This window comes from Tamandua tetradactyla, chromosome 7 (genome assembly GCF_023851605.1).
Source record: "Tamandua tetradactyla isolate mTamTet1 chromosome 7, mTamTet1.pri, whole genome shotgun sequence".
In the NCBI taxonomy this organism is placed as follows: Eukaryota; Metazoa; Chordata; class Mammalia; order Pilosa; family Myrmecophagidae; genus Tamandua; species Tamandua tetradactyla.
The window spans coordinates 59,737,002-59,749,574 of NC_135333.1; the positions used below are offsets into that span (position 1 = coordinate 59,737,002).

General features: G+C 35.4%; 1 pseudogene; it reads right to left on the minus strand.

Moving 5' to 3' along the window:
- Window positions 1–1,301: 1,301 nt before the first annotated feature.
- LOC143690462 (mediator of RNA polymerase II transcription subunit 28 pseudogene) lies at window positions 1,302–7,746 on the minus strand (annotated as a pseudogene).
- Between the last annotated feature and the right edge of the window lie 4,827 nt (window positions 7,747–12,573).

The following is a 12,573-nucleotide window of genomic DNA, read 5'->3' on the forward strand; positions in this document are numbered from 1 at the left end:
ACTTAATACTCTTACAATGCTTACCAGAAGGGACTTTAGGCTGTTGAACTGAAACATAACCAACAAGCAGACTATGGTTGTTAGCTAAATGTGGAAATTGAATTGTCCTCATCCCAAAAGCAAGCAGATATACAACTGATCACCTGCTGAATCCACAAGAGGATGACCATGGAAAGTCAGAACCCTCTGAGACTGGTCCTACACACAAGTTACTGTTATCACAAGATGACAAAAATACATGGAAAAGCTGTCCACACCCAGATCCTGGTCCATGCTAAAACTACTGCCCAGAAACAGATTTCCCAACCCAATAGGCTTAACTGTTATTTACTTTCATTTTGACTTGTTGCCTTAATTGATTACTTCAATATCTGGCAGCTCAACAATCTCAACTCAGATCTGGACAGTTCGTACTCCAAAAAAGTCAAAAGTAAATTAAACTAAACTAAACTGGACTAATGCAGCCAATTCAATCTCTCATATTCCCCAGTGCCCCATCTGCCATCCAATGTGAGAACAGGGTCCACCACCTAACTTATAGCTGATTAATTTACCATAACAAAATTTAGCATATCACCTGTTTTATACTTTCTCACTCCACCCAAAAGTGAACACCATACAAAAGGAACATCCCAAATAAAATGATCAATAAAGATCCTGCTGTAAATCCACTACATTAACCTAGGATTCCATCTACCTATTTATAAAACACCTTCAATATGAGAACTCCTGAAATATTACAAACCCTGTTAAAGTAGATTCCTCTTCTTGAGGTAATTCAAAGCTCCGAAACATAGCAAATTTGCATGTTTTTCTACATGTCACTGAGAAACAATTATCATAAAAAACTAAAACCAAAATCCTCATCTCCTGATTCCAAGGATAGTTTTATTTTCTCTCTCAAATTTAATCTAAAAACTAGAAATATAACCACACATGCACAAAAAGAACTAGAAAGAGATGAAAAGTCACACAGAAACAAGAAAATAAAAAAAACATAAAAGGAAATCTGTAAGTGGCATCACACCAACAATTTAAACTTTGCTAAAGATAAATTTACTTCCTTTACCAAAGCTACATGCATTTTATAAAGTACTTAAGAAATTAACAGCTTATAAAAATAGAGTAAAAGTTATGTAGGTGGAAGCATAAAACTAAAACCATCTCATTTCCTGTCAAAGAGTTCTTCCAAAATGCCACATCCACAAGAACTCATACTTTGCAAAACTGTTTTTAGGTTGAAACAAATGTGAGATCATTTTTAGGCTGATCCATGTTGCTCTTCCTTTTTTTTTTTTTTATCAGGTTTGCTTCATAGGTGCAGGGATATTAGGAGATGCCTGCTCAAGGAGGGCCAAGGACCCTTAAGAGACTTCAGCAGTGTTTCTGTGCTGCCTATTGATGTCAACCAGCACCTGCTGCCAATGCCTCAGTTTTATCAAATGTTTCTGATCATGACAACTTTTTGCTGTAATTCATTTCTTAGTTCTGAGACATCCTCTTTGATGACTTGTCTGGTTTCTGGACAGATAACTTGTAATCTTTTTTGTAGGAAAAAAACATTTTGTATGTCTTGCAATATCCAGAAATTTCTGGATACACTGTTCAACACCAGTTAGAATTTCCTCCTAATCAGTGCCATTGACATAGTTCTGACTCACTAGGCAAGCAAAACAAACTTCAGAAGATGACTCCAATTTATCCACCAAAATACTGTTAGAGATTTGCTGAGCTCCTGGTGTGGCCTGAAGAAGCAAAGCCTAGCCTGGGAGTCCTGGATGGGGTGCCAGGGGTCCAGGTGGCTGCCAAGAGAGCATGCCTCCCAACAGAGCTGCCTTTTCTGGAATGGCTGAGAAGAGATAAACTCATTATTGTGTTTTTGACTTGCATTTCCCTAACAGCCAGTGAAGTTGAGCATCTTTTCATGTGCCTTTTAGTCCTTTGTATTTTCTCTATTGAGAAATGTCTTTTGATATCTTTCGCCCATTTTTAAATTGGGTAATTTGTCTTTTTGTTGTTGAGTTGAAGAATCTCTTTATACATTCTGGATACTAAACACTTATCTGATATGTGGTTTCCAAATATTGCCTTCCATTGCATAAGCTGCAGTTTTACTTACTTGACAAAGTTCTTTGATGCAAAAAGTGCTTAATTTTGAGGAGTTCAAGTTTTTCTACTTCTTTTTTCAATACTCATAATTTGGGTTTAAAGTCTAAGAAACTGGTTCCTATTTCAAGATTTATGAGCTATTTCCATACATTTTCTTCTAAAAGTTTTATGGTCTTTGCTCTAATGTTTAAGTATTTGGTTGATTTTAAGCTAATTTTTGTATAAAGTGTGAGATATGGATCCTCTTTTATTCTTTTGCATATTCATGTATACATCTCCAAGCACCATTTACTGAAGTGGCTGCTCTATCCCAGGTGGATTGGCTTGACTGCCTTATCAAAGATCGGTTGTCCATAGCTGAGAGAGTCTATTTCTGAACACTATTCAATTTCATTGGTCAATATATCCATCTTCATGCCACTACCATGTTGTTTTAACCATTGTAACTTCACAATATGCTTTAAAGTTGGATAGTGTAAGAATTTCCACTTAATTTTTCTTTGTCAAGTTTTTTTAGCTATTTGAGACACCCTTCCCTTCCAAATGAATTTGGTTATTATTGCTTTTCTATTTCTGTAAAGTAAGTCGTTGGGATTTTAATTGGTATTGCATTGATACTATAAATCAATTCGAGGAGAATTGCCATGTTAACTATATTTAGTCTTCCAATTCATGAGCATGTTCTGCTGTTCCATTTATTTAGGTGTTCCATTTTTTTAGCACATTTTTAACACATTTTTTGTAGTTCTCTGTGTATAAGTCTTCTGTATCTTTAGTTAAATTTATTCCTAATTGTTTGATTCTTTTGGTTGCTATTCTAAATGGCATTTTTTTTCTTGATTTCCTCTTCAGATTGCTCATTACTAGTGTATAGAAACAGTACTGATTTTTGGGTGTTGATCTTGTACCCTGCCACTTTCCTGTACTCATTTATTAGCACTAGTACTTTCCTATAGATTTTTTGGGATTATTGATGTATAGTATCATGTCATCTGGAAACAGTGAGAGTTTTAATTCTTCCTTTCCAATTTGAATGGCATTTATTCCCTTCTCTTGTTTAATTTCTCTGCTAGAACTTCCAGCACAATGTTGAATAACAATGGTGACAGTGGGCATCCTTGCCTTGTTCATGATCTTAGAGGGACTGCTTTCTGTCTTTCCACATTGAGGATGATGTTAGCTGTGGATTTTTCATACATTCCTTTTATTAAGTTGAGATAGTTCCCTTCTATTATTATCCCTTAAGTGTTTCCATCAAAAAAGAATGTTGAATTTTTTCAAATGATTTTTGTGCATCAATCAAGATAATTATGTGATTTTTCTTTGATTTGTTGAAATTGTATATTATATTAAATTGATTTTCTTATGTTGAACCATCCTTGCATACCTGGAATAAATTCCAGTTCGTCATCGTGTGTAATTCTTTTAGCATGCTGCTGAATTCATTTGCAAGTGTTTTGATAAGAATTTTGCATCTATATTCATTAGAGAGATTAGTCTGTAATTTTCTTTTCTTGTAGTATCTTTGTCTGGCTTTGGTATGAGGGTAATGTTGGCTTCATAGAATGAGTTAGTTAGCTTTCCCTCCTCTTCAATTGTTTTGATAAGTTTGAGCAGGATTCACACTAATTGTTTCTTGAATGCTTGGTAGAACTCACACGTGAAGCCATTTGGTCCTGGGCTTTTCTTTTTTAGGAGCCTCTTGATGACTGGTTCAATCTCTTTACTTGTGATTGGTTTTCAGAGAACATCTATTTCTTCTTGAGTCAATGTTGATTGTTCGGGCCTTTCTAGGAAGTTATCCATTTCATCTATGCTTTCTAGTTATTTTGCATATAGCATTTCATGGTATCCTCTCATTACCTCCTTTATTTCTGCAGGGTCAGTGATTATGTCTCGCTTTCCCTCTGAATTTATGTATTTGTGTCTTCTCTCTCTCTCTCTTTCTTTTTTTCTCAAGGCAGCTAAGGACCAATTGATGTCATTAACTTCTCGAAGAATCTATGTCTGGTTTTGTTGATTTTCTCAATTATTTTCAACTTCATTTATTTCTGCTCTAATTTTTGTTCTTTCCTTTTGTTTGCTTTGCAGTTAGTTTGCTGTTCTTTCTCTAGCTCTTCCAAGTAAACAGTCAAGTCCTTGATTTTTCCTTTTTCTTCTCTTTTAATATAGGCATTTAAAGCAATGAATTTCCCTCTTAGCACTTCCTTTGCTGCATCCCATAAATTTTGATATGTTGTGTTTTCATTTTCATTTGCCTAAAGATATTTACTTATTTCTCCTGTAATTTCCTTGCTTGACCTACTGGTTGTTTAAGAGTGTGTTGTTTAATTTACAGATATTTGTGATTTTTCTGGCTCATTGTCTGTTATTGATTTCCAACTTCATTACATTATGATCCAAGAAAGTGTTTTGCATGATTTCAATCTTTTTTAAATTTATTGAGACTTGCTTTTTGACCCAGCATATGGTATATCATTGAGGATTTGATCCATGAGCACTTGAGAAAAATGTGTATCCTGCTATTGTGGGATGTAATGTTCTATAAATGCCTGTTAAGTCTAATTCATATATCGTATTATTCAGATTCTCTGCTTCTTTACTAATTCTATGTCTAGATGCTCTATTCATTGATGAGAGTGGGCAGTTGAAGTCTCCAACTTATTATGGTAGATGTCTACTTCTCCCTTCAGTGCCACCAGTGTTTGCCTCATGTACTTTGGAGCACTCTGGCTTGGTACATAAATATTTATTATTGTTATGTCTTCTTTTTGAATTGTTCCATTTATTAATACAGTGTCCTTCTTTGTCTCTTTTAACTGTTTTACATTTGAAGTTTAATTTATCAGATTTTAGTATAGCTACCCCTGCTATTTTCTGATTGTTGTTTGCATGAAATGTCTTTCCCCAACCTTTCATTTTCAACCTATTTTTGTCCTGGGGTCTGAAATGAGTCTCCTGTAGATAGCATATATGTGGATCTTATTTTTTAATCCATTCTTCTAATCTATGTCTTTTGATTGGGGAACTTAATCCATTAACATTTATTGTTACCACCATAAAGGTAGTGCTTTCTTCTACCATTTCCTTTTGGATTTTATGTCATATCTAATTTTTTTTTTACCTTTACTGATAATCTTCATTTCTATGCTCTTCTCAAGACCTCTCTCTCCTACCTTTTCCCATCTGCCTTTAGTGCTCCCTTTAGTATTTCTTGGAGGGCTGGCTTCTTAGTCACACATTTCTTCAATGACTGTTTGTCTGAAACTATTCTAATCCACCCTTCATTATTGAAGGGTAATTTTGCTGGACATCAAATTCTTGATTAGCAGTTTTTCTCCTTCAGAATCTTAAATATATCACACCACTGTCTTCTCACTTCCATGGTTTTTACTGAGAAATCTACACATAGTCTTAAAGGACTTCCCTTGTATGTGATGAATTACTTTTTCTTGCTTCTTTCAAAGTTCTCTCTTTGTCTTTGACATTTGACAATTTAATTAATGTCTTGGAGTATGTCTCTCTGGACTTATTCTGTTTGGGTATGCTGCACTTCTTGGAGCTGTAATTTTACATCTTTCATACACGATGGGACATTTTCAGTGATAATCTCCTCTGTTAGTCTTTCTTCTCCTGCTCCCTTCTCTTCTCTTTTGGGACACCCACAAAACATGTGTACATGTGCTTCATTTTCTCATTCAACTCACAGATATCCTGCTTCTATTTTTTCATTCTTTTACATATATTTTCTCTTTTTTTTTTACACCAGTCTTTATTTCTAAATAATCGACAACAACAACAATAACAAAAAATCTTACATCCATGGAAACCATGAGAAAAACAGATTTTCAATATTTGTCAACTACTAGGGTAAAGTAAAACTAATTGTACTAAAATAAATTATCTTTTATGAATCCACATTTACAGAACTCATGTAGCATTCCCATAACATAGTAAAAATAAACACAAACAAGGAAAGAGAATAAAAATTATTTAAAAATTGAGTAATTCTATTTAATTGGGAGTTTACAGGCAGAAATTCTCTAATAAATACATAACTGGAAAAGTGGTTTTGGTCTATAACAAGAAAATTTTCATCAAAATTAAAGTTCAATTAATTTTACAATCACCTACAGTGTCTGGAAGTTATGCTAATTATATTTTCTTTTGTGTGTCAAGTTTCACATGTCCAGTCCTCCAGTTCACTAATTCTTTCTTCTGCCTCTTCAAATATTTTGGTGTGTTTCCATTATTTTTTTCTTTTTATTTCTTCTACTGTGCCTTTCATTGACATAAGTTCTGTGATTTGTTTTTCAAAGTTTTGATTTCTTCTTTTGTTCACCCAATGTCTGCATTATATCTTCCCTCAACTCACTGATTTGATTTTTTATGAGATTTTCCACATCTGTTTGAAAATCCTGAATTAGTGTTTCAACTCCTGTATCTCATTTGAAGTGTTGATTTGTTCCTTTGACTGGGTCATATCTTCAATTTTCCTAGTATGATTAATTTTTTCCTGGGGTCTAGGCATTTGGTTTTCTTAGTTACTTTATTCTGGATGTTGTTTTCACTCCTTTTCCTAGGATTTTCTTGCTGTATGGCTTTGTTCTTCATCTTTTCTTTGACATTCAGTTCAACTTATTCTATACCACTAGCATATGTTCTGTTTAATTGATCAGAATTCTTCCATTCTTCTTTTCCTATTCTTGCACTACCTATGTGGAGCCCTGATTTTTTTAAGGAAGATCTTCTCAGACATTTAGACCACAATCAGATTTTCTCTGACCACACAAGCTCACATTTCAGGAAGAAATTGTAGTCAGAATCCATTTTGCCAGCAGGTTGACAGACTTTCCTATGAAGCCTGTAGACTCTGTGCTTTTTCTACCCTGCCCAGGATGTGGCACTTATCAGCTGTCAATACCAGCATAAAGTGAGGTAGTGCCTTCAACTTCATCAAACTCTCCCTGTTAGAGATATGGTTGAGACAGTGGAGAGGTAATATGATGGCTTTAATGGCTTCAGTTTTCCAGTCCCTGGGGTCTAAATTCCTTGAAGAAGGGATTCCACTTGAGCTGGGCCTCCCTTTTCTCTTGGAGAAGATACACACTTTAGGGAATTAACTCCTTTCATCTTACTAGTTACTTTGTCTCTCAAACAAGCTTAATTCTGTGTAGGAGCAAGGGTAAAAACAAGACCTTCAGAATTTGTTGGGAGCAGGTGGTGTCAGTAAACTGTGGAAATTGTTATGTAGAGCAGTCTTGGAGGAAGAGAATGTTTACCCCAAATGGTTATGTTAAGTATGAAGGAAGAGAGGACTGAAAGATAAGCACCCTGTTCCTTCAGGAAATGCATGCATGCCTTTTGTCACCCTGCAGTATATAGGCAGAATCTGGTTAAGAATAAAGTTGTCTGTTGTCTGTTATGGCTGCTCTTCAGACCCCATGATCCTGTCTATCTCTTTCTTTCTCATCATTCCTTAATATCCTTCGCACTCTGGTCCCGTGGAAGCAACATCTGGCACACAATGTGGGTCACGAAGAAGAACAAGAAGACTCCAAAATAATAGTGAGGAACCAAGGAAAAGTCTTCATTAGAGGGACGTTTGTACAGCCGATAGAAGAAGACTCCAGTCATATTAGTAAGTGACCATTTTCCCTGTAGCTTCAGGGTAATGGGGTAAACACAATGAGTGGCTGGAGGAGTATCTTTGTGTGTTAAAAAACATTGTTAAAAACTACAGGGGTCTCAATGAAGACTTCAAGGTCACTAGAGCTCTTTTCTTTAGTACAGAAGCATTGTTATTGGTTTCAGCCTTCGGGCCATAATGTTTTAAATCTTAAGCAATGGAAATTGGTTATGAAGGCTTTGCAGTGAGCATAACAAAACGGGAAAGATATTGCTGTTTCTATTTGGTCATTGTGTTCAGCCAGGCAATGAACCACCTAGCCCCCACTTTCACTTAAACTCTGTGTTATGTTTTTTCTCAATCTCCCACTGCCCATACTGACCCTGTTTGGACAGTTGTTTGAGCTGGACCCTGCAATTGGTGCCCAGATAGGGATCTAATAGGGAACTCTTAAAGCATAAAGTGAGGAGATGCTCCAGGGATGTCCACTACAAAGAGCTAATAAGAGCTACAAAAGGGTAAGGAGTGAATTGGAGATATTTTCAGCTAGGTGTAAAATGTGGGGTATTCAGGTTCAGCAGAAAGGAACCTCTATAAATCTATGCTTCCCACTAGAGACACAAAATTTTCTCAGTCTCAATTAGAAACTTTTCTTTGTCATGTACAAGAATATTCCCCATGGTTTTCAGAAGAAAATACAGTTAATCCTCAAACTTGGGCAAAAATAAGAAAACAAGAAGCAGATATGAGACATTTAATCTTAAACATACTCCAGTATGTAATTTTCTCAGCTATCCAAATATATAATTGAGCCCACTGCTGACATAACACTCCAACCCATAAATTTAACTTGGAAAACAAATGAGCCTTTGTGGGTTGAGCAGTGCCCTTATCTATAGAAAAGCTAGAAGCTCTAACTCACATTAACTAAAGTATTTTAAGTATTTAACATTATTCTAACAAATTTGTTTGATGGTAATTATACGTGATAAAATATTTGTTTAAAATAATGACTAAAGTATGAAAAATACAAAAGATGCACTTTATTAATAGGAAAAAGAGAATACTTGTATCCTAAGATGAGATGAACAACTGTTACAAAATGAGAAAAATGTAGGACAAAGCTTAAACTAATATAATAATTGTTGAGGGTTTATAAAAATGGAAATTGAAATCTAAATCAAGAAAGATTTAATGAGTCTAAAGTGACAACATTTTCTTGAACTCTTACCTTGTTCTAATGAAAAGATATAAATTTTTTTCTAAATAATCAGTGTAAAAAGCAAAGAGTCTGTGTTTTATCAAAATAATGTATGTTAACTTTTATCATGTTGTTATCTGCATAAAAAATACTGATTTTCTCCTGGGTATCATTATACTGGCAAAAAACTGTTTCTTTTCTTGCCCAAAACCAGGTGGCTTAATCTGTTAATCTAAGTAATATTGCTGTAAATGAATATATTACTCACTAAATAATATTCAAATCATATAAATACCTAAATTTCTATAAGCCAAAATATTTTAATGCTTTGTCCAGTGTTTATATAAACTACATGTGTATAAACTAAATTTATCCCCAAATAACCATGGCTTATGTTAAGAGCACATCAGATTTGAGGGCTGAATGCAAGGAAAAAATATACTTGTGGAGTCTGTTCTGTTCACCTGGTGTTGCCATTACATGCAACTGATGTTGTTATCGCATGACCTTGGTAAGAAACAGTTAAAATGTGCACTCTAGTTGGGAGGACTGGCTATCCTCCCAGAAAGAGGTGTGCTTTAATAAAGATATCTAGGTCCCAGGAAGCTCCTCTTGGTCTCTAGCCAGTTCCTAGAGGACTCAACTGGGCCTGGTCATGTAAGCAAATTGGAATTTGGCCATTATTGTGGGAAAATATCACAAAAAACTGGATGCAATAAATTTAAAATCACCAAAAACACATGGCCAATTATAAAGAATCCACATTCCTGCATTCCTTTTCAATCAATCCAATGAATTCATTTTTAAAAATCTGGTCATTGACTATGGGTACATGTCACTATTGACACTCTGCTTTCATTTTTGCTACCTGCCACTTTAGGGTCTATTAAAATGAACAATGGTCCTGCTTATACAAGAAAGTAATTTTGTAAATTTTGTACTACTTTTCATATTACTCATATCACAGGAATTCCACATAATCTCTCTGGGCAAGAAATTATTGAACAAGCAAACTGGACACTAAAGTCTATGCTCATGAAACAAAAAGGGGGAGATGATGATCAGGAGGATGATGTTGTGAAAATAAGTACACCAAAAGATCAATTAGTAAAAGCACTGTTTACTTTAAATTTTTTAAACATTTATCGCAGACTCCTGAAGAACACCATTTTAGTAATTTGGAAGACAAAAATGATACAACCCAAACAGAACTGCAGCTGTAGCCAATCTATTGGAAAGATGTTAAGGATGATTTATGGAAACCAGGCATGATAAAGGTGTAGGAAAGGGATTTGCTCTTGTCATTGCAGATGATGGAACCTCAGTTTGGATTCCCTCAAAGACAATAAAACCCACACATGTTAACCCTGATGAAAATAACTAAATGGGTAATGCATATTATAGGACATATAACTTAAATTGCTGAAGGACAGGGACATAATTATACTTATTGGGCTTATATTCGTAACCCACCTCTGCTGTGGGCCCTAACATAGGCAGATCCAACTTTACCAAAATATCTGAATACCAGTTTAGGATTCCCAGGTCCAGTAGATTCAAGGCTTCCAAAATGACTTAAGGAAGAAAAAAAATGATATCAAATTTAACTTTTCCATTTTTAAAAAGACCCATATGCATAACTCTAAGGAATCAAATGATACCTACCTGTTAGATGGGAAAGAGAGTGGGAATGGATGGCAATTATGTCACATGGATTGAGTTATCATAATTAATGATTCCTATGGAATTTTAAGAGATGCGGCCCCTGTGGGGTCTCCCATCTCTAACTTGAAGATAACTGAGACTATATGGACAGGCAAGCTAAATCAGAGTTTAATACATAGAGGATGATTTGTGCCACCTCCATGGGATGATAAATATAACATTAGTCAAAGAAATTTATAGAAAATTTTCTTAGGGCTGAGACCAATTTTTATAGTGAATTCTAGTAACTATGACTTCTCTTTAAATAGCAGCCATAAACACTATAAGCGAACATGTACTAGAAATCCATATGTATTTGTAAAAGGTCATATGCATATAAGAAATCAAACTTTTAATCATGATAATTGTTCTCTATTCACTTGTCTCCAAGCATTTATGTGGCAGGAAAATGAGACAATTATAGCAACAAGGAGAAGAGGTATTTGACTGCCAGTGCAGATGTCAAGATCTTGGCAATCCTCTCCATAAACACAAATCCTGATCCATTTGGAAAAAGAATATCTGAAAAGAAGTAAGAGGTTAATTGGACTCATTGTTGCAGCTGTCATTGGAATCATTGAAAGTATTGCAGTGGCTGCAGTTGCTGGAACTGCATTGCATCAAACTATACAGATGCAGCATTATGTTAGAGAATGACATAAAAACACCAGTGAACTGTAGCATAGTCAATCTCATATTGATGAGATTAGTAATAGACTAAATGACATAGAGATGACATTGGTTCATATTGGAGATCAAATGTATAATTTAAATTTTTTACAAAGTTTGAAATGTGACTGGAATGAGAGCAGTTTTTGTATTACCCCTTTTAAGATATAACCTATCTGAAATAGAATGGGAAAAGGTAAAGAGGCATCTTTTGGGGCATTCAGATAGTTTAAGTCTTGATATCTTAGAATTACAAAAAAGGGTGTTAGAATTATCTCAGAATAATTTACATGTAGACTACAGAGATGATGTCATACAATCACTTACCCAAGAGCTAAAAAATCTTAATCCTATTTACTGGTGGAAATTACATCATTTTTTGACTACTATAGGCTTAGGTTTGGGGCTGTTTATACTCTTTCTGTTCCTCCTCAGCTGTGTCAAACAATAAATGTTCAAAGTAGCAAGCTGCACCACTAAGCAAAGCCACACTAACAGTATGATTCTGGCAAAATCCCTTGGCTCCCTCCCAAATCAAAGTCAGAGAGCTTGACTGGAAGCCAATGATGGGTAAAACCCTTCCTTCAGAGCTTAAAGACAACCTTAAACATGCACAGTCACCTCAGCTAATAAAATAAAAAGGGGTAAATGTAGGAGCAAGACATGCAGAATTTGTTGGGAGCAGCTGGCATCAGGGTGATGGCAGCAGTAAACTGTGGAGATTGTTATGTAGAGCAGTCTATGAGGAAGAGAATGTTTACCCCAAATGGTTATGTTAAGTATGAAGGAAGAGGGAACTGAAAGATAAGCATTCTGCTCCCTCAGGAAATGCATGCATGTCTTTTGTCATCCTGCAGTATATAGGCAGGATCTAGTTAAGAATAAAGTTGCCTGTTGTCTGTTATGGCTGATGTTCAGACCTCCTGATCCTGTTTGCCTCTTTCTTTCTCATCATTCCTTAATATCCTTCGCACTCCAGACCCATGGAAGCAACAATTCTGCCCTTGCTTGGGGTATTGCTGGAGACTGAGAGAGCTTTCAGTTCTAGCTAATAAGAGTTCTGTATGGTGTCTCAGCTGTTACACATGGTTCAGATTAATGTACACTGTGTCCAGTCACTGATGTTCCCCCAGCAGTTGTTCTGTACCATTCCTGTCTATTTACTAGCCACTCTGGAGGATGAACTGAATATCTGAACTCACTAAGGTGCCATCTTGCCCCACCTCCCACCCTATGTCTTGAAGATCTCTTTTGGTATTCC